At 41.8% G+C, this 23,690-nt stretch overlaps 1 protein-coding gene and 1 long non-coding RNA gene across 5 annotated transcripts in view; one reads left to right on the forward strand and one right to left on the reverse strand.

Moving 5' to 3' along the window:
* gstcd (glutathione S-transferase, C-terminal domain containing) overlaps window positions 1-23,690 on the reverse strand; it is a 222,097-nt gene that overhangs the window by 77,364 nt on the left and 121,043 nt on the right. The gene's annotated exons all lie outside the window — the stretch shown is intronic.
* LOC134345715 (uncharacterized) overlaps window positions 1-23,690 on the forward strand; it is an 81,273-nt gene that overhangs the window by 56,812 nt on the left and 771 nt on the right. The gene's annotated exons all lie outside the window — the stretch shown is intronic.

The following is a 23,690-nucleotide window of genomic DNA, read 5'->3' on the forward strand; positions in this document are numbered from 1 at the left end:
ATCAAAATGGATACTGTCTGGCAGCATGAGATTTTCAGCAATATTTCACAATGAATGCTGAATTGTTCAACAAAAGTCTACAGTTGTCATGGGGAATTAGGATCCTTGTCTCTAAGAATCCATGCGAATTGCTCCTGGCTGTTTGCTACATTCTACAAATGATAATGCGATAAAAAATTATAAAACCCACTGAGAAAATGGTTAAAAAGCAAATGTTCCAGCCTTATAACCTGATGTAAATCTATGTGGTACACCTTGTCTAATCAATGACAAGCTTTGTTATGCCTTCTCTTTTTGCCAAGACAAGACAAAGTCTGTATTTTAAAACCAGTCATATCTATGCTCTTGACATGTGAAAATCACGATGAATCTGAGATCTTAAAGTAAAATAAACCAGCAAGTAATCCGTTGGTTCTGCATTCACTCCAGCTCTAAGAGACATAAAACAGGTTGACAAGATCATATCACTTTGGAATTGTACAAAACTGAGAAGCCTGCTGTACACAGAGCCTTGAAGACTTTCTAATTACACTCTTCCAAAAAAAAATCATGAAGATGCCAAAACCGTGAAACATTTAAACTCTTCTCAGGCTTTAAGCCAAGTACAGGTATTGATTATAACCAACGTTTCAATGACAAACTCTGCCATCTTCTTCAGTCTAGTCCAGTGGTATTTATACCCAGCAGTCCGTCCCTCCTGATTGGTTAGCCCTCATCCAATCAGGTTTTCACTCTCCCATCTTGTTTACAATTAAATACCAGTTCTTACTTAGAGCAAGACGTACATCTTTGTTAAAATTCTTCACCCCTAGTTTTATTTCAATGACTTCCTTCACCAGGCGGTCACAAAACCCATTGGCACATCACAGTAGTTTCATGCCATCGAAGTCAATCCTATGGCCATTGCGAATCTAGTGTTCTGTTACCTCCAGGTAACCAAAACAGATACACCTCCTGTACTCCTTGAGCGAATTTCCATCATGTGTCCTATCTGGCCAATATTTGCTGCTCCGCATTCACAGGGAATCCTGTAAACGCCAGCTGACCTAAGTCCCAGGTTATCTTTGACCCACATAAGCTATGATTTGAGCTTCTTTAAGGTTTGTGGATGGTATTAATTTGGTATTTCTTCAGGATCCTGGTGATCTTTCCAGAAACCATCAAAATATTGGGAAGATAGGTGCAGTAACAGGATAGGTTTCCTGGTTTTCCTGGCAGCCCTTTTAAAGACCCAATTGATTTCCTTCACCTTGTATATATTCTGTAGGAAAGTCGTGCATATTTGTCTTATTTCCTCAGGGAGACTCTACAGTCTGAAATAACTTTCACACGGTTAATCAAAGTAGAATGCTCTTTGTTGGGAGGTGTGATGGTGGTTGTTATTGTCGAGGTATAAGTCTGTGTGAGTAGGTTTCCAATAGATGCCATGTCTGAGGCTACCATTCGGTTTGTGTCATATTAGAATGTCCAGGAACGGGAGGCAACCTGTCTTCTTCATCTCCATTGTAAATTGAATATTTGGATGTATACTGTTCCAATGGTGATGAAACTGTTGGAGTGCCTGGAGTCCATGAGGCTGAAGGTGTCCATTCCTGAATGAGTAGATATGGAAAAATATTTCCTTTTCTGGATGAGCTCAGAAAAAGAAGGTATGAATTCAAAATAGCCTGCATAGGTCAAATCAAGAATTGAATTTTGTTTTCAATGGAGAGAGGTGCAATGTGGGCACTACCTTGTGGAGTGCTTAAAGCGGTTATCATTAATAAATAAAAGAAGGTTTTACAAGCATTCATAAGAGAGAAAGGATACAGAGTGTATATGCATGTGTGTGTGTGCTGTGCCTTCTCTTCCTTGCGCTGTGAATCCTACACAATTCTATGCAATGCTGAGTTTTATTGATTCTCTGGATATAAATATTGTCAGCAATGTAAGTCTTCATTATTATTCTTGGTCAACCATTCCAAGCTCTCTATTTTTTGCTGATCAAATACCAGTCATAAAGAAGCCCTCATTTCAAAGGTTCTTTATTAATAATTCAAAATACATGTTCAAATTAAAAATAAATATGTTGCTTTTATTTGTATTTTAAAAATTCCAGTGGTTACAGGGATATATAACATGTGAGATTGTGGAGAATATCTGGGAATGACTGAAGGATGGGGAATAACAGATACTTTAGAATAAACAAGGTCATATGAAGAACTTTTGAATTTCACTCAGGGTCATTTTGTGCATGGCACTAAAAGAAAACATAAACTGATAAACACACCGAGAGATTATTAGGCATAGAAGCAAAATTGGCCCATTCAGCCTTTTGAGTCTGCTCTGCCATTCCATCATGGCTGATCTATTATTCCTCTCAACCCTATTTTCCAGCCTTCTCCCTGTAAACTTTGATGCCCTAATTAACCAGGAACCTATCAACTTCTGCCTTAAATATACCCAACAACTTGGCCTGCACAGCCATCTGTGGCAATGAATTCCACAGATTCACCACTCTTTGGTTAAATAAAATTTTCCTCATATCTGTCCTAAATGGATATCCCTTAATTCTGAGTCTATGCCCTCTGGTCCAACTCCTCTACACTAGGAAACATCCTTTCCATATTCAATTTATCTAGATGTTTCAATATTCAATAAGCTGCAATGATATCTAGCCCTCGTTCTTCTAAATTCCAGCAAGTACGGGCCCAGAGCTATCAAATGCTCCTCATATGTTAACCCTTCATACCTGGGATCATTTTCATGAACCTCCTCTGGATCCTCTCCAATGCCAGCACTTTTTTTTTAGATAAGTGACCCAAAACTGTACATAATACTCCAGGTGCGGTCTGACCAATGCTTTATAAGGCCTTGGCATTACATCCTTGCTCTTATATTCTAGTTTTCTCAAAATGAATGCGAACATTGTATTTGCCTTTTAACTAATCAGTTAAAAATGCAAATTAACTGTCAGGGAATCATGCACAAGGTCTCACACAACCTTTTGCACATCTGATTTTTGAATTTTCTCCCTGTTAGGTAAATAGCCTGCACCTTTATTCCTTCTACCAAAGTGTATGACCATGCATTTCCATACACTATATTCCATCTGCCACTTCTTTGCCCTTTCCCCTAATCCATCTAAGTCCACCTTCAGACATTCTGCTTCATCAACACTACCTGCCCCTCCACCTATCTTTGTATCGTCTACAAAGCTGGCCACAAAGCCATCAATTCCTTCATCCAAATCATTAACATACAACATGAAAAGAAGTGGTTCCAACACTGATCCCTGTGCCATATCACAAGTCACCAGCTGCCAACCAAAAAAGGCCCAGTCTATTTGCACTTTTGTCTCCTGCCTCTCAGCTAATCTTCTATCCATGCTAGTTTCTTTCCCGTCATATCATGGGCAGCCTTGTTAAGCAGTGTTAATCTTGTTAAGCAGCCTTGTGTACAGCACTTGTCAAAGGCCTGCTGAAAATCCAAATAAACAACATCCACTAATGAATAACACTTCTTGGGCTTCCAGATGGGTTAAAGTCATAGTCATGGTCATACTTTATTGATCCCGGCAGAAATTGGTTTTCGTTACAGTTGCACCATAAATAATAAATAGTAATAGAACCATAAATAGTTAAATAGTAATATGTAAATTATGCCAGTAAATTATGAAATAAGTCCAGGACCAGCCTATCGGCTCAGGGTGTCTGACCCTCCAAGGGAGGAGTTGTAAAGTTTGATGGCCACAGGCAGGAATGACTTCCTATGACGCTCTGTGCTGCATCTCGGAGGAATGAGTCTCTGGCTGAATGTACTCCTGTGCCCACCCAGTCCATTATGTAGTGGATGGGAGACATTGACCAAGATGGCATGCAACTTAGACAGCATCCTCTTTTCAGACACCACCGTTAGAGAGTCCAGTTCCATCCCCACAACATCACTGGCCTTACGAATGAGTTTGCTGATTCTGTTGGTGTCTGCAATCCTCAGCCTGCTGCCCCAGCACACAACAGCAAACATGATAGCACTGGCCACCACAGACTCGTAGAACATCCTTAGCATCGTCCGGCAGATGTTAAAGGACCTCAGTTTCCTTAGGAAATAGAGACGGCTCTGACCCTTCTTGTAGACAGCCTCAGTGTTCTTAGACCAGTCCAGTTTATTGTCAATTCATATCCCCAGGTATTTGTAATCCTCTACCATGTCCACACTGACCCCCTGGATGGAAACAGGGGTCACCGGTACCTTAGCTCTCCTCAGGTCTACCACCAGCTCCTTAGTCTTTTTCACATTAAGCTGCAGATAATTCTGCTCACACCATGTGACAAAGTTTCCTATCGTAGCCCTGTACTCAACCTCATCTCCCTTGCTGATGCATCCAACTATGGCAGAGTCATCAGAAAACTTCTGAAGATGACAAGACTCTGTGCAGTAGTTGAAGTCCGAGGTGTAAATGGTGAAGAGAAAGGGAGACAAGACAGTCCCCTGTGGAGCCCCAGTGCTACTGATCACTCTGTCGGATACACAGTGTTGCAAGCACACTTACTGTGGTCTGCCAGTCAGGTAATCAAGAATCCACGATACCAGGGAAGCATCCACCTGCATCGCTGTCAGCTTCTCCCCCAGCAGAGCAGGGCGGATGGTGTTAAACACACTGGAGAAGTCAAAAAACATGACCTTCACAGTGCTCGCTGGCTTGTCCAGGTGGGCAGAGACACGGTTCAGCAGGTAGACGATGGCATCCTCAACTCCTAGTCGGGGCTGGTAGGTGAACTGGAGGGGATCTAAGTGTGGCCTGACCATAGGCCGGAGCAGCTCCAGAACAAGTCTCTCCAGGGTCTTCATGATTTGGGAGGTCAATGCCACCGGTCTGTAGTCATTGAGGCCACTGGGGCGTGGCGCCTTCGGCACAGGGACGAGGCAGGACGTCTTCCACAGTACAGGAACCCTCCGGAGCATCAGGCTCATGTTGAATACATGGCAAAGTACTCCACATAGCTGAGGGGCACAGGCTTTGAGCACCCTAGTACTGACACCATCCAGTCCTGCAGCCTTGCTTGGGTTGAGACGTTTCAGCTGTCTTCTCACCTGTTCAGCCGTGAAGCCCACCGTGGTGGTTTTGTGTGGGGGGGGGGTATAGTCATGAGAGCAGAGTGGGGGACTGTGAGGAGGGGTAGGACGGGAGAGTGGAATATATGTTAGTTGGGGGCCGACAACAGATGGCTCATGTGGGGGATGGGCAGGGGTCACAATGTCAAATCTGTTAACGAACAGGTTAAGTTCGTTGGCCCTGTCCACACTGCCTTCAGCTCCTCTGTTGCTAGTTTGACGAAACCCAGTGATGGCCCTCATCCCCCTCCAGACCTCTCTCATGTTGTTCTGCTGGAGTTTCCACTCAAGCTTCCTCCTGTACCCGTCTTTAGCCTCCCTTATTCTGGCTTTCAGGTCCCTCTGTATTGCCCTCAGCTCCTCCCTATTTCCATCTCTAAACGCCCTCTTTTTAGCTTTCAGGATGTCCTTAATGTCCTTTGTCACCCACGGCTTGTTATTTGAATAACAAAGGACAGTTCTTGTCGGAACACTGCAGTCCGCACAGAAGTTAATGTAATCAGTGAAGCATTCTGTGAGCCCATCACATTGATTATAAACAAAATTTTGATGATAAACTCTGCCGTGGCATATGCACTGGATTGTTTTGTTTAAACATCCTCCGACTTTTCGTCTATCCTGTGTGTTATTTCCTCAAAGAATTTCAAAATATTTATCAGGCAATATTTTACCTTTAGAAAACCATACTAACTTTGGCCTATTTTATCATGTGTCTCCAAGTACTACAAAACCTCAAACAAAAGAAAATCTGCAGATGCTGGAAATCCAAGCAACACACAGTCCTGCTGAAGGATCTCGGCCTGAAACGTCGACTGTACCTTTTTCCATAGATGCTGCCTGGCCTGCTGAGTTCCTCTAACATTTTGTGTGTGTTACTCCAAAAGCTCATCCTTAGTAATAGACTCCAATATCTTCCTAACCACTGGGGTCCAGCCTACTGGCTGATAATTTCCTTTCATCGGCCTCCCTTCCTTCTGAAAGTGTAGAGTGACATTTGCAATTTTCTAGTCATCAAAAACCATTCCAGAACCTAACGATTCTTGAAAGATCATTATTAATGCCTCCACAATCTCTCAGCTACCTCTTTCAGAGCCCTGGGGTGTAGTCCATCTGGTTCAGACAATTTACCTATCTTCAAGCTTTTCAGCTTCCCAAGCACCTTAGTAATAGCAACGCCACTCACTTCTGCCCCCTGACACTCTCACATTTCTAGAGTCCTCCACAATGAACACAGACACAAAATACTTATTAAGTTCCTCTGCCATTTCTTTCTCTCCTATTACTACCTGTACAGCATCATTTTCCAATGGTCCAATATCCACTCTCGTCTCTCTTTCACTTTTTATACTGTATACCCGGAAAAAACCTTTTGTATCAATTTTTATATTATTGGCTAACTTACCTTCATATTTCATCTTCTCGCTCTTTGTGGCATTTTTAGGTGCCTTCTGTTGGTTTTTTAATGCTTCCCAATCCTCTATCTTCCCACTGGTTTTCACTAAATTACATGCCCTGTCTTTTGATTTTACGCTGTCTTTGACTTCCTTTGTCAGCCATGGTTGCCTCATCTTCCCTTTAGAATACTTATGTATCTTCTGAGTTTCCTCCATAAACACCAGCCATTGCCGTTCTGCCATCAACCCTGCTAGGTTCCCCTTCCAATCAACTTTGGCCAGCTCCCCTCTCATACCTCTTTAATTTCCTTGACTCCAATGTAATACTGATACATAAAACCATAAGACCAAAAGACATAACAGCAGAATTACACCTTTTGACTCATCGAGCCTGATCCACCATTTCATCACAGCTCAGCCCCTTTCTGCTGCCTTCTCTCCTTAACCTTTCACACCCTGACTAATCAAGAATCTATCAACCTCTGTCTTAAATACACCCAGTGACCTGTTCTCTACAACCACCTGTGGCAACAAATTTCACGGATTCACCACCCTTTGGCTAAAGAAATTCCTCCACATCTCCGTTCTAAATGGACACCCCTCTATTCAGAGATTTACACCTCCATAGGAAGCATCCTCTCCAAATCTACTTTCCACTTTCAACATTCGATGGGTTTATGCTTGATTTTATCTTCTCCTTCTCAAACTGCAGGATGAATTCTATCATAAAATGATCACTGTTTCCCAAGGGTTCCTTTACCTTAAGCTTCCTAATCAAATCTGGATCATTAGAACACTAAATCCAGAACTGCTGTTCCTCCAGTAGGCTCGACCACAAGCTGCTCTAAAAAGCCATCTCGTAAGCTTGGATTTTTCTTGGACTGTAACACCGTTGGCGAAGTTTCAATGTAAATCTCATTGATGTGCATAAAGTCAAAGTCAAAATTGAGTTTACTGACATATGCAAAAGTACATGATGTGCAGGTACAGTGGAACACTTGGCTGCAGCAGCAACACAGGCATGAAGCATCATATAAGCAGCATTCACAAGAAAATCACAAATTAATCATAAATTGAACCGTTTTTACAAGAAAGAACAAACTCAGAAGAAAATACAACTCATTTTAGTACAAACTGATCAAAGTGGTGATAGTGTTGCTAAACTGTAGTGACCAGGGTTGTGCTGGCCTAACCTTAGTGGCCCTGGGAACAAAAATAATTTGGATTTTTATTTAAATTTCAAACAGAAAAATGTACTTCAAACCGAAACTACAATTTGACTATTGCTCCATACTAATCATTGGCCAAAATTTCATTTAGTGAAAGGTGAACAACCCTTGTTGAACTGACTTTAGCATACAGATGCACAGACTTAACACAAATTAATATTTCTCAGGTATTTATTTATTTATTTATTCAAAGGATGTTACTTAGGCAACAGCCTTATGAACACCACAATAAGCAGTTCATATCATCACCCACTCTTTTCTTTTGTAAAATGTTGCCAAAACTGCATCATCTACTACCATGTAATTCAGGACAGAGCATGCACTTCGGCCAAGTTCTCCCCTGGACAGAAAATGCTGGAAGAACTCGGCAGACCAGGCAGCATCTATGGAAAAGAGTAAACTGTCAACTTTTTGGGCCAAGACCATTCATCAGAACTGGAACAAAGAGATGAGAAGTCAGAGTAAGAATGTGTGAAGAGGAGTGGAGGAAGTACAAGGTAGTAGGTGAAACCAGGAGAGCAGAAGGGGTGAAGTTAAGAGCTGGGAAGTCAACTGGTGAAAGGACTGGAGAAGGGGGAATCAGATAGGAGAGGGCAGAGGACTATGGAAGAAAGGGAAGGGGGAGGAGAACCAGAGGGAAGTGATGGGCAGGTAAGGTGATAAAGTGAGAGATAGAAATGGGAAAGGGGAATGGTGAGGAGGGGTTGGGCAATTACCGTAAGTTCGAGAAATCAATGTTTATGCCATTAGGCTGCAGGCAAGCCAGATAGAATATAAGGTGTTGCTTCTTCCTCCCCCTCCCCCCACCTTAGTCTGACTTCTCAACTCTTTTTTCCAGTCCTGCCTGATGAAGGGTCTCAACCCGAAATGTCAGCTGTTTACTCTTTTCCATAGAAGCTGCCTGACCTGCTGAGATCCTCCAGTATTTTATCTGTATCACTTTGATCTCCAGCATCTGCAGATTTGTTTGCAAATGCTCTATTGGTATTGGACTGGCTGTCAGTTTCATTGCTGACAGAAAATTTAATTGATTTGGGGCATCACAATACAGTGGCATTGTAACAAAAATAGCAGCCAGCAGTGCAAAAACGTAAACCAGACTACACTAGCAATAAGCGACAGACCAGATGTTATTAATCAATGCATCATACCCTCTAGAATCCCCAAGCCTGTTAGTCCCATTAATTTGAAGCAAAATGCTAGCAGATCTAGAGATATTATTATATATATAATAAAGTATGTCTATGACTATGACTATGACTATGATATTCTAATGACTTAGTGCCATCAAGGCCTAAAAGTAAACTTTTGTCAATATTTTCATTACAAAATTAGATACTAACCAACTTTGCAAAGTGATTTATTTTATTTTAATCAGAGATATTTCTGTTTGAGGTCACTCCATAGTGCAGCCCTTCGTTTGCAAAAGGCCCTGTTCTCTGCCTCTGTTTCACATTATATCTGGAAGTCTATTCCTTGTTAAATTCTCACCTTGATGAATACAAATCAATTATTAGAAAATGATTAATATGCCTCCAGTGCTAAGCAGGAGCTAAGTTCAATATTTGGAAGCATACAGTATGTGCATGGCAAACCACTTTTCTAATAAGGCAAGTTACATTAACTCCCAGAAATAGGGCACAATGGAAGCATGAACAACAGGAATTCTGCAGGTGATGGAAATTCAAGCAACACACATCAAAGTTGCTGGTGAACGCAGCAGGCCAGGCAGCATCTGTAGGAAGAGATGCAGTCGACGTTTCAGGCCGAGTCCTTTCGTCAGGACTAACTGAAGGAAGAGTCTTCCTTCAGTTAGTCCTGACGAAGGGTCTCGGCCTGAAACGTCGACTGCACCTCTTCCTACAGATGCTGCCTGGCCTGCTGCATTCATCAGCAACTTTGATGTGTGTTACAATGGAAGCATATGCTGACACATTGGATGGTTTGACATGTCTTTATGCCTAGCCATAAGCCTTTTGTCTAGCAGATTTTTTCACAAAATTATCAGATACATGCAAAACACACTGAAATAAGAAAATGCCAGAAACACTCAGCATGTCAAGTCAACTTATGTTTACTTTAAGTTATGCTTGTCTTCATCTTGTAATGTACTATGCTGCTGTGAGAAATTAAGTGTAATAGTATTTATATCCAACATGTTTAAACCTGAGACAATAACAAACTTGAAATTGAAGGTTCTGTGAAAAAAATTAATTCAGTTTCTCTCAGCTCAGGTTGCCGCCTGACCAACTGTTACTGTTTTTACTTCAGAATTTGGAGATCTGCAGATTTTTTTGTTATTCAATTACTAGAAAATAAGCATGCCTAAATTAGTTTACTAATTAGAATATCCTCCACCTCCAAAGTAGGCTATTTGTAAAAGATGTGTTTTAAAAAGCTTCACCTGAGTGTACTTCCTATTTGCTGCCTTCTGCAAGCCTCTTGCAACAATAGATCTACAGCGGATGCAATCTCACTGGCTATTCACTCAACCTTGCACCACATAGTCAATAGCAATACCTATGCCAGGATGCTGTTCATTGATGACATCTCAATGTTCAACATCATCCTTTCCTCAGTACTAATCAACAAACTCCAAAACCTGGGGCTCCGTATCTCCCTCTGCAACTGGATCTTTGACTTCCTCATCAGGAGATCACAGTCAGTGCGGATGGGAAATAACACCTCCTCATATTCTTGTCAATCAACACCGGTGCACCTCAACAATGCATGCTTAGTCCACTACTCTACTCTCTCTACACTCATGACTATGTGGCTAGGTACAGCTCAAATGCCATTTATAAATTTGCCAATGACACAGCTATTGTTGGCCGAATTTCAGATGGTGACAAGGAGGCGTACAAGAGTGAGATAGATCAGCTATCCAACTTTGCAATAGCAAGTTATGTCATTTTACTCAGCGATATCACTGTTTGAGGTTACTCCATAGTGCGGCCTGTCATAAAATGATTGAAATGTTTCCACTGCTAAGCAGGAGTTGAATTAAGTGTTTGGAAGTATTTAGAGTTCTCTTAAGTGCTAGAGAGTGGTGTTGTAACAACAACCATGGCACACTACGTCAGTAAGACCAAGAAAATGATTGTAGACTTCAGAAAGGGGAAATTCAGCAAACACACACCAGTCCTCATCAAGGGAACAGCAGTGGAAAGGGTCAGTTGTTTCAAGTTCCTGGCTGTTAACATCTCTGAGGATCTATCCTTGACCCATCATATTAATGCAATTATAAAGAAAAGATAACAGTGGCTATATTTCATTAGGTGTTTGAAGAGTTTTGGTATGTCATCAAAGACTCTAGCAAGTTTCTACAGATGTACCCTGGAGATCATTCTAACTGGTTGCATCACCATCTGGTATGAAGGGACCACTAGACAGGATCAGAAAAAGCTGCAGAATTTTTCAAATTCAGCCAGCTCCATCAGGAGCACTAGCCTCCCCAGCATCAAGGATACCTTCAAAACATGATGCCTCAAAAAGTTGAAATCCATCATTAAGGACCCCACCACTTCGGACATGCTTTCTTCTCATTGTTACCATCAAAGGGGAGGTACAGGAGTCTGAAGACACACACTCAATGTTTTAGGAACTGCTTCTACCTCTGCCATTAGATTTCTGAATGGACAATGAATCCACACACACTATCTCACTTTTTTTCTTTGTTTTCTTTCTGCATGATATTTATATTGAATATATTTATTTCTTATTGTAATTTATATTTTTTTAATTATGTAATGCACTGTACTACTGCTGTAAAACAGCAAATTTCACGACATAAGCCAGTAATATTAAATCTGGTTATGAATCTGATCCATTTCTGCATTACATATTTCTTTCTCCTCCCGTTTACAAAGAAACCTGCTTGCCACATTATAATCATAATTCTTCTTTCTCTGTGATCCTACCAGTGCAAAAAAGGGAATAACATCATTCTATAATAAATTAAGAAATAGTAACTTAAAATAGAAATACACAAAGATAAAATGCTTGGCACAAGAACTGGCTGTACAACCAAAGTGAGGGGAGATGAGCTAGCATATTTTAAATTTTCTAAGTCTATACTTGTACTTTGGAGCTCCTTGTTTGCCAGCAGAGTTCAAAGAATCAAATAGAAATGAGAATACAAATTTCACAGTGCTTTCTTATTCCTGGTTATATTATCTGGAGTGCTGAAAATCATGAATGCTGATGTCTTTCTTTGGTTCTCTCATCATATAAGCATTAACCAAGACTTTGTTAAACAATATTGTCCAGAATTCTAAAAATAGTTCTAGGTTCAAAACTCAAAATAGGTAGAATAACTTTCATTAATCTGCTAGTTTGGCATCCATAATTCTCAAGAAATATTAAACAATTTCAATACGTTTTTCAAAAGGAGAAATTTCAAATTAGGTTCTCATGCATTGTGTTCATGTGGCATCTCACATCAGCCTAAAACACAAATGCTCATTGCTGTCTCTCTTGTAAATATGACAGTGCTTTTAGAAGACCCACTTGTTTTGATGGCGTTTCATAATGCAGCAAAGATATGAGGTTTAGATGAATTGACACTTCATATGATGGTTAGTACAGTCATTCAATTTATTATATTGCATTACTATTGTAAATACAAAAGAGGGTTTGTTTTGATGGTGTTTCATAATGTACTTCTCTCATCTATTCACTATTTTAGATAAGTGCACTAAACAAAGGTATAAAGTGAGGTTCAGATGATTGGACATTTCATATGATGGTGAGCACTGTCATCCATTTGACTGATTATTTTACATTACTATTGTTTAGCCTGAAGAAACAGAATTGCAGTGTAAAACATTGTTAGTTAAAAGGGCAAGGAGATGAAGTATAGTTCAGAAACTTATTTAAAAGGTTTATACAATACCAGTAAAAGATACATAGTAAATCTATTTTAGTAATTTTCATGCCATCATCATGTTCAGGTAACTGATAATACTCCCTCCCTGACCCATATCCATTCCCCAAGGATGTCAGATGGTGAAGAGCGTACTGCTATATAATGAAAAACTTGTTTTGAAATTGAATGTGGTCAAGAACAAGAATGAAAGTTATCCTTTCCTCATGCCCCAGAGAGGATTAAGTAAGTCCATATTCATTGCAACATTACATAAAAATTCATGTGGCCTCATTTTGTCATCACTGAGGTTTGATTTACTTACCTAGAGTCAAAAGAAAGCTCGCTAAGGCTCACTAAGGTTGTCGGCCAACAAGAGCTCTCTTTAGCAGATTTTCTCAGCAGCTAATATTAGCTACTCTTGGCAAGCCTATCATAGTCGACTTTTATTTTGAAACAATAGTGCCAGCTCTGACACACAGCAGGCCATGAGGACTGCATGTGTTATAAGCTGGCACTATTATTACAAAATAATGTGTAGTTCTATTTTACAAAAGAAATTGACCTAGTAGGCTGCATAGAATTAGTTTAAGATAGTGAACCCGTCTATGGTCTTGTCCCCTTCTGGATCTTTAACTTTCATAAGCCATAGATTCTTTACTGCATCAAGTGCTTCATAGCAGATTTCACAAATAACATTATTACATTTGCATGGTTTCCGTCTGAAATGTCAACAATTCCTTTCCTTACACAGATGCTGCCTGACCCAACAGATTCTCCAGCAAATTGTTTGTTTCCCAATATATTACTACTGTAATGCATGACAGATTCAACAACATGTTAATATAAATAAATTGGTCAATGTAAATTCCATTTATATATATTCAGAGGTTCTTACAAGCATCTACATTAAAAGAATTATACATCTGTCTCTACTAAACACATGCCACTACTTTGCCAGTAATGTCAGTGGAATCACTCTGAAATCTGTACCTTAATTTAGATCTCATTTTAAAATATCTATGCCTAATTTTAGAAATTATACTATATGTTATGGAAACACAGAAATAAAAACTTAGTCAAACAGTGCTGCTTTTATCAGCACTATGTGGTTGTAAATCTACCAGTGTAGAATGCAGTTGTGATTATTTGTTCAAAGAGCAATTCAGAACCCTAGCCAGGTATGCTTTCCCTTCAATTGTAATTTTCTTTTTCTCCCTTGGGTCCCCATCCATGCAATACTGCGACAAACACCAGTCCTGTCTTCCCAAAGACATCTTTAATCTCTGGGCTCAAGTTTTGATCTGCTAATCTGCACCAAGGACCTGACTAGTTTAAAAAAATTGCACCACCCATTGCCCTTTCCATCATCTTTGGCTTCAGTCCCCATCTCCCCATTCATCAATCACCTTCCAACTTACAACAGCTTCTGATCAGTCTCTGCTGCATTCTCTGCGAATCGGTATCTGTCCGTGGGTTGGGGTGGTGGGACACTGGGGTGTCATCTCATCGTCGTCTGCTTCCATTAGGGCAGGCAGGTCATCTTCTTCTATCTCTGCCTGCCTTGATGTCAAAGGTCGAGTTTCGTCGTCTGCTGTGGCTGATGTGGAAGGCTTGAAAAACAACAGTATGCTTGACTGCTGAGCCTCGTGCATTTTTCTATCATACAGTTCTTTGTAAGGCCTCAAACCATCCTGCAAATATGCCCTAAACCGACGTATCCTTTCAAAATTAAAGTCGTACTTTATCATTACTCATTCGATTTCGATTGTTATCCTTTCCTCTTCCAATTGCATCAGCTCTTCATCTATCAGTTCTTGGTCATGGGATGCCAAAACCTCTTCAACATCATCTTCGTCAACTTCCACAAGTCAAACTCACTTTGTCCTTGCTTCGTTCACCACAATCAAAACGCTTAATTATGTCTAGCTCTACGCTAAGTTTAACACCCTTACGAGCTCTTTTAGGCTTTTCCGATACCTTAGAACTCATCTTGCAAACGGCTGCTCACAGGCACGTGTTTAAGTAATGCTGGCGAGAATGCCGTTCCGAATCAGGGGGAGAGCGGCTGCTCCGGGCGCGCACTGATTTTTTTTCACACGCTGCCTTCTATCGTGCGCTGCTTTTTTTCACGCGCTGCCTTTTTTTGTAACAGTGAAAACACCTTTTGTTAGCAAAAACAGGGAACTAATGTAGGTCTTTCGTAACAATGAAGTTTCATAAAGCGAATGTGCGAAAAGCGGGGGACACGTGTATGTGTGTGTATATGGGAGAAAGGAAGAAAGGTGGAGCACTCATATTCAATGTGCTTTGTTCTCATGCACAACAGAATAAACAATCCTACTATAAAATGGGTGTACCTTTGATTTCACAAGTGTACACGATCTTACTGTGTTACAATATGTACTATGATCCCTACCTAGCCAGCAATTGCTGGGGCCATTGGCCTTGAAATACTCTACACTTATATTTTTTTATTCACAGCCATCTTCCAGAAATTTTAATACTGACAAAATACAAATACAGGGAAGGCAGCAAATGATCAAACAAGCGGTTATTAACTTTCACCAGGGTACTAAACATGCCTATAGAGCAAGTCTTCACTGAAAATGAAAAATGAAGCAGGTAATTAATGTGGACCATTAAGTAATAGGAATTTGGATTTCAGAAGTTGGTTGGTTGGTTGGTAAGTTGATGGAGAAGATCCTGAGAGACAGGACTTATGAACATTTGGAGAGGCATAATATGATTAGGAATTGTCAGCATGGCTTTGTCAAAGGCTTTGTGCCTTATGAGCCTGATTGAATTTTTTGAGGATTGACTAAACACATTGATAAAGGTAGAGCAGTAATGTAGTGTATATGGATTTTAGCAAGGCATTTGATAAGGTACCCCATGCAAGGCTTATTGAGAAAGTAAGGAGGCATGAGATCCAAGGGGACATTGCTTTGTAGATCACAAAACTGGCTTGCCCACAGAAGGCAGAGAGTAGTTGCAGACGGGTCATATTCTGCATGGAAGCTGGTGACCAGTGGTGTGCCTCAGGGATCTGTTCTGGGACCCCTTATCTTTGTGATTTTTATAAACAACCTGGATGAGGAAGTGGAAAGATGGGTTAGTAAATCTGCTGATGACACAAAGGTTGGGGGTGTTGTGGATAGTGTGGGGGGCAGTCAGAGGTTACAGTGGGACATTGATAGGATGCAAAACTGGGCTGAGAAGTGACAGATGGAGTTCAAGCCAGATAAGTGTGAGGTGGTTCACTTTGGTAGGTTAAATATGACGGCAGAATATAGCATTAATGGCAGACAACATACATCAAAGTTGCTGGTGAACGCAGCAGGCCAAGCAGCATCTATAGGAAGAGGCGCAGTCGACGTTTCAGGCCGAGACCCTTCGTCAGGACTAACTGAAGGAAGAGTGAGTAAGGGATTTGAAAGCTGGAGGGGGAGGGGGAGATGCAAAATGATAGGAGAAGACAGGAGGGGGAGGGATAGAGCCGAGAGCTGGACAGGTGATAGGCAAAAGGGGATACGAGAGGATCATGGGACAGGAGGTCCGGGAAGAAAGACAGGGGGGGGGGTGACCCAGAGGATGGGCAAGAGGTATATTCAGAGGGACAGAGGGATAAAAAGGAGAGTGAGAGAAAGAATGTGTGCATAAAAATGAGTAACAGATGGGGTACGAGGGGGAGGTGGGGCCTTAGCAGAAGTTAGAGAAGTCGATGTTCACGCCATCAGGTTGGAGGCTACCCAGACGGAATATAAGGTGTTGTTCCTCCAACCTGAGTGTGGCTTCATCTTTACAGTAGAGGAGGCCGTGGATAGACATGTCAGAATGGGAATGGGATGTGGAATTAAAATGTGTGGCCACTGGGAGATCCTGCTTTCTCTGGCGGACAGAGCGTAGATGTTCAGCAAAGCGGTCTCCCAGTCTGCGTCGGGTCTCACCAATATATAAAAGGCCACATCGGGAGCACCGGACGCAGTATATCACCCCAGTCGACTCACAGGTGAAGTGATGCCTCACCTGGAAGGACTGTTTGGGGCCCTGAATGGTAGTAAGGGAGGAAGTGTAAGGGCATGTGTAGCACTTGTTCCGCTTACACGGATAAGTGCCAGGAGGGAGATCAGTGGGGAGGGATGGGGGGGACGAATGGACAAGGGAGTTGCGTAGGGAGCGATCCCTGCGGAATGCAGAGAGAGGGGGGGAGGGAAAGATGTGCTTAGTGCTGGGATCCCATTGGAGGTGGCGGAAGTTACGGAGAATAATATGTTGGACCCAGAGGCTGGTGGGGTGGTAGGTGAGGACCAGGGGAACCCTATTCCTAGTGGGGTGGTGGGAGGATGGAGTGAGAGCAGATCTACGTGAAATGGGGGAGATGCGTTTAACAGCAGAGTTGATGGTGGAGGAAGGGAAGCCCCTTTCTTTAAAAAATGAAGACATCTCCCTCGTCCTAGAATGAAAAGCCTCATCCTGAGAGCAGATGCGGCGGAGACGGAGGAATTGCGAGAAGGGGATGGCGCTTTTGCAAGAGACAGGGTGAGAAGAGGAATAGTCCAGATAGCTGTGAGAGTCAGTAGGCTTATAGTAGACATCAGTGGATAAGCTGTCTCCAGAGACAGAGACAGAAAGATCTAGAAAGGGGAGGGAGGTGTCGGAAATGGACCAGGTAAACTTGAGGGCAGGGTGAAAGTTGGAGGCAAAGTTAATAAAGTCAACGAGTTCTGCATGCGTGCAGGAAGCAGCGCCAATGCAGTCGTCGATGTAGCGAAGGAAAAGTGGGGGACAGATACCAGAATAGGCACGGAACATAGATTGTTCCACAAACCCAACAAAAAGGCAGGCATAGCTAGGACCCATACGGGTGCCCATAGCTACACCTTTAGTTTGGAGGAAATGGGAGGAGCAAAAGGAGAAATTATTAAGAGTAAGGACTAATTCCACTCTTGGCAGTGTGGAGGATCAGAGGGATCTTGGGGTCCGAGTCCATAGGACACTCAAAGTTGCTACGCAAGTTGACTCTGTGGTTAAGAAGGCATATGGTGCATTGGCCTTCATCAATCGTGGGATTGAGTTTAGGAGCCGAGAGGTAATGTTGCAGCTATATAGGACCCTGGTCAGACCCCAGTTGGAGTACTGTGCTCAATTCTGGTTGCCTCACTACAGGAAGGACGTGGAGATCATAGAAAGGGTGCAGAGGAGATTTACAAGGATGTTGCCAGGATTGGGCATGCCTTATGAGGATAGGTTGAGTGAACTTGGCCTTTTCTCCTTGGAGCGATGGAGGATAAGAGGTGACCTGACAGAGGTGTACAAGATAATGAGAGGCATAGTTTTAAGATGCTTGGAAGTAGGTACAGAGGAGATGTCAGGGTTAAGATTTTTTACGCAGAGAGTGGTGAGTGCGTGGAATGGGCTGCCGGCAGCGGTGGTGGAGGCAGAAACAATAGGGTCTTTTAAGAGACTCCTGGATGGCTACATGGAGCTTAGAAAAATAGAGGGCTGTAAGTAAAGCCTAGGTAGTTCTAAGGTAGGGACATGTTCAGCACAGCTTTGTGGGCCAAAGGTCCTGTATTGTGCTGTATGTTTTCTATGTTTCTAAGTGCAAGCCTGGGGATTGCAAATGAAAATAATTCATTTGTACATAAAGATCTGGACCGATAAGAAGAAAGATTTGATTAAAGTAGGAGACTACAACCAGTCATCAATTTAACTCAATGAAGATGAGGAAGAGGGAAATGTTTGTAAAAATTCTATATAAAATAAGACATTAGAGAATTCAAAAACAATTATAGAACTGTCAGGATGGAGGAAAAAAAGAAATGCAATAACAAAAAGAGCTTTTCCTAGTTACTGGAAATATTCAAACTAGCCTTATAAAGACTGAAGAATTTTTGAGATGGTAAGTTTACTGGTATGTATTTTTACTATTACTCATTACTTATGAAGACCATAAGATACTTAATCTTTCGGCAATATATTTTATTTATAAGTAAGAACATCTAAAGCATGTACGTTTGATCTAAAACATGACCTTCTATCTGTTGAACAAAGGGAAATGAACATTGTTTCTACTGGAAGGCTAACTCTGTGCTGAAGCACATAACCAAGCGAGTCTTGTTTAAAAAATTTCTGAACTAAGATGAGTAAACCCAACAGAGTCTTGTGACATAGCTAATCTATCTCACTCCTGTACATCTCCTTGTCACCATCTGAAATTCTGCCAACAACACTTGTGTCATCAGCAAATTTATAGATGGCATTTCAGCTTCGCCTAGAGCCACACATTCATGGGTATACAGAGAGTAGAGCAGTGGGCTAAGCAAGCATCATTGAGGTGCTCCAGTGTGGATTGTCACAGGTTTCTAGCTGCAGAGAGCGTTAAGACTGATTTATATTTCTGCGTCAAATGGATGCCATAGCCTACGCAAGTGGCCTACGCGCGTTGTGAGCATTTACAATTGTGCGTTGGTGTGTCTGCGTTGCTCTGCAATTTGGGCATGTTGCGCATGCGCACACATCTGCCCGTGCAAGGCTTCATGGTCATGGTAGTCTTTCTCGGGGTAAACAAGTTTAAAGCGAGCGTCTTTTTTCGTAAAAGCGAAATGTGTCCTCCATAATTTCGGAGGTCTGAAAAGCTTTATGAAAAGCATTGCAGCCAGAGTTCCTTCCCTGCCCTTCAGTTGCTCAACGGGAAGCTATTGCAGCATAGGAGGAAATGCAATGCTACCAAGCGGACCAACCACAGTTGTTGCGGTCTGCGTTGCCGCGACACAGAGTTACATTCTGGGAGAGGTGCTATTGTCATGGGGATGCACCATACATGACATAAGTGTCAGGAAATGAGCTTTTTGCAGCAGCAGAACAATATATTACAAATAAGGCAAACATAAGTTCTCAACTGAAATTAACATAAATTACACAGAACTTACATTACATAAAAAACAATAAAATAAATATAACAACACCAGTGCAAGATTGAAAGAGACAAAAAGAAATATAGCCTAAGGTAATATTGAAGCTTTTCAGGTTGGTTCAAGAACAGTGGTCAAAAAGATGTTGCTGAACATGTTGTTGAAGGTGTGGCTTCCGTATCTCCTGCCTGATGAAAGCAATGAAAAGATGGAATGGCCCAATGGTGGGGTCGCTGATACTGGATAATGCTTTCATGAGATCATGCTTCTTGTGGTTGTCCTCAATGGTGGAGATAGCTGTACTCTTGCTGGATCTGGCTGAGTCCTCTACTCCATGTAACCTCTTGTGTTCCTGTGCATTTGAATTCTCATTCAAGCTGTGATGCATCCAATCGAAAACACAAGAGATTCTGCAGATGCTGCCAATCGCGAGTAACACACACAAAATGCTGGAAGAGCACATCAGGCCAGGCAGCATCTATGGAAATGAATAAACAGTTAATATTTTGGCCTGAGATTTTTCATCACTACTGTAATGCAAGGGAGAAGAAACCAAAAGAACAAGGTGGGAGGAGGTGAAGGAGCATAAGCTAGACAATGATAGCTGAAGCCAAGTGCTTGGACAAGGAAGAAAGAAGTGGAGAAGTGATAGGGAGAAAAGGTAAAGGACTGGAGAAGAAGCAATCTGATAGGAATGGAGAGTGGACCATGGGAGAAAGGGAAGGAAGAAGAGCACTGGGGGAGGTGATAGACAGTAAGGAAAGGAAGAAAGGTGAGGGAGAAACAGCATGGGGAATGAAAGAAGAGGAAAGGGGAGGGGGAAAATTATCTAAAGTTAGAGAAATCGATGTTCATGCCTCAGGTTGGAGGCAACCTACACGGAATATGAGGTGTTGTTTCTCCAACTCGAGAGAAGCCTCGATGTGGCAGTAGAGGAGACCGTGGACCAATATAGCAGAATGGGAATGGGGATTGGAATTACAATAGTTGGCCACCAGAAAATTTTGCACTTCGTGGATGGAGTGAAGGTTCTCGACAAAGTCAGCCCCCAATCTATCTGTGGTCTCAGCAATGTAGAGGAAGCCACAGATCAGGAGCACCGGGTACAGTAGATACCCCCAAAAGATTCACAGGTGAAGTATTGCCTCACCTGGAACATCTGTTTGAGGCTCTGAATGGAGGTAAGGGAGACAGTGAATGGGCAGGTGTAGCACATCTTCCACTTGCAGGAATTCGTGCCAAGAGGAAGATTAGTGGGGAGGGGTGAATGGACAAGGAATTCACAGAGGGAGCAATCCTTGTGGAAAGTAGAGAGTGGGGGAGGTAAAGATATGTTTGAAGGTAAGATCCCATTGAAAATAGCAGAAATTGTGAAGAATGATGTGCTGGATATGAAGGCTTGAGGAGTAGTAGGTAAGGACAAAAGGAACACTATATCTGTTAAGGTGGTGGGAAAATGGGGCAAGGACAGGTGCCATGGAAAAGGAGGAGATGCGGGTGAAGATAGCATCAATGGTGGGGGAAATGAAACCCCGTTCTTTGTAGAAGGAGAACATCCCTCATGTTCTGGAAGGGAAGTCTCATCCTGGGAATAGATGCAGCAGAGTCGAAGGAAAGAAAATGAAATGACATTTTTACAAGCCACAGAGTGGAAAAAGGTTTAGTCAAGATAGCTGTGGGTGCTGGTAGGTTTATTAAAGATCAACCGGTCAGAATGCTTTCCATTGAACAGCTGTAGAAGCTTGTCAGAATCTTTGTTGATATGCCTAATCTTCCTGACTTTGCAAGGAAGTGGAGATGTACAGTGTATTACCTGTAACAGCAGAATTAGGATTACTTTGATGTTTGAAAGATGGGTTACACCTGAACTCAATGAGAACTAATATCCTTGCAAGCAGGTTGATAGAGGTTTTGGGGAGGGTTTAAGATAATTTGGCAGGGATTGGAAACTGGAGTAATCAGGCTGAGGATGAGGAGGTTGGTATACAAGTAGATGTAGCGTGTAGTGAGACCGTCACAAAGGATAGGCAGATGATAGGGCAAAACTGCAGTCAGTAAAATGAGTTATAGTGTATCATGAAGGCAAAGTTGAAAAGGATAATGAATTCAGGACCAAAGGTGTTACATTTTAAAATGCACACAGTATACAAAATAAGAAAGATTATTGTGTAGCACAGTTAGAGATAGGCAGTTATATTTTGGGGGCATCACCAAGTCGTGGCTGAAAGATCATAGTTGGGAGCTTAACATGAAAGGATATACATTTTATCGAAAAGACAAGCAGGTAGGCAGGAGTGCAATGGTTCTGTGGGAAGTTTTTAAAAACCAACGGAAGGCAACAAAACAGTAGTAAGGGGAGAAAAGATTAAATATGAAGGTAACCTAGCCAATAATATAAAAGAGGATACAAAAGTTTTTTTTAGATATATAAAGAGTAAAGGAGAGGCAAGAGTAGATATCGGACTGCTGGAAGATGATATTGGATAGGTAATAATGGGGGACAAAGAAATGGGAGACAAACTTAATAAGTATTTTGTGTCAGTTTTCACTGTGAAAGATACCAGCAGTATGCCAGAAATTCAAGAGTGTCAGCAGCCAGAATGGAGTTTAGTTGCTATTACTAAGGAGAAGATGCTTGGAAAGCTGAAAGGTTTAAGGGTAAATAAGTCACCTAGAAGCCATGGACTGCATCACAGGATTCAGAAAGAGGTAGCTGAAGAGATTGCGGAGGCATTAGTAATGATCTTTCAAAAATCACTAGATTCTGTAATCGTTCTGGCAGACTGGAAAATTTCAAATGTCACTCCACTCTTTAAGAAGGGAAGCAGAAGAAATGAAATTATAGGCCAGTTAACCTGACTTCAGTGGTTGGGAAGATCTTGGAGTCCATTATTAAGGATGAGATTTTGGTGTACTTGGAACAAATGACAAAGACAAAGGAGAATCAGAGGATATTGTTTACTTGGATTTTCAGAAGGCCTTTGACTGGCAGTAGGCAAAAAGTAGGAATAAAGGAGCTCTTTTCTGGTTGGCTGCCAGTAACTAGTTGTGTTCCGCAGGGGTTGATGATGGGATTGTTTCTTTTTCTCATTATATGTCAGTGATTTGGATGAAAGAACTGGTGGCTTTATGGGCAAGTTTGCAGACGATACAAAGATACAGTAGGTGAAGGGGCAGGTAGTGTTGAGGAAGCAGGGAGTCTGCAGAAGGACTTGGACAGATGAGGAGAATGGGCAAAGAAGTGACAAATGGAATATAGTGTAGGGAAATGTATGGTCATGCACTTTGGTAGAAGGAATAAAGGCACAGATTATTTTCTAAATGGGGTGAAAATTTAACAACCAGAAGAGCAAAGCGACTTGAGTGTCCTCGTGCATGATTCCCTAAAGGTTAACTTCCAGGTAGAGTCGGTGGTAAGAAAGGCAAGTACAACATTAGTATTCATTTTGAGAGGACTAGAACATAGAAGCAAGGATGTAATGCTGAGGCTTTATAAAGGCATTGGACAGATGGTACTTGAAGTATCGTGAGTAGTTTTGGGCCCCTTATCTAAGAGAAGATGTGCTGCCGTTGGAGAGGGTCCAAAGGAGGTTCACGAGAATAATTCTGGGAATGAATGGATTAACATTTGTTGGTATTTTGAGAGGCCTAGGTAGAGTGGATGTGGAGAGGAGGTCTCCTGTAGTGGGGGAGTCTTGGACCAGAGGGCAGACCCTCAACTTAGAGGGAAGTCCATTTACAACAGAAGTGAGGAGAAATTTCTTTAGACAGAGGATTGTGAACCTGTGGAATTCATTTCCACGGACGACTGTGGAAGTCAAGAAATTGGGTATACTTAAAGGTTATGAGGAGAAGGTAGGAGAACGGGGTTGGGAGGGATAATAAATCAGCCATGATGGAATGGCAGAGCAGATTCAATGAGCTGAATGGCCTAATTCTATTCCTTTGTCTTATGTCTTTCTCCTCTCTTTCTAAGTCGAACTAAACTATTCCATCTGATCTCCACATCTGTCTACCTTCCAGAGTCAAGAATGGGAAATTAGGCTGATATTTCTCTTTTTCAGCCCAGGAACATTGAAGCTAAATATAGAGTGTCTCTGCTGTTGCCAACTATTACTAGCCCAAAAAGTATAACTCAGTAAGCTTATCTAGGTAGCACTGCCAGATACTGACAATTTTGCATGACATGGAC

The sequence above is a fragment of the Mobula hypostoma genome, chromosome 4 (assembly GCF_963921235.1).
Source record: "Mobula hypostoma chromosome 4, sMobHyp1.1, whole genome shotgun sequence".
Classification (NCBI taxonomy): domain Eukaryota; kingdom Metazoa; phylum Chordata; class Chondrichthyes; order Myliobatiformes; family Myliobatidae; genus Mobula; species Mobula hypostoma.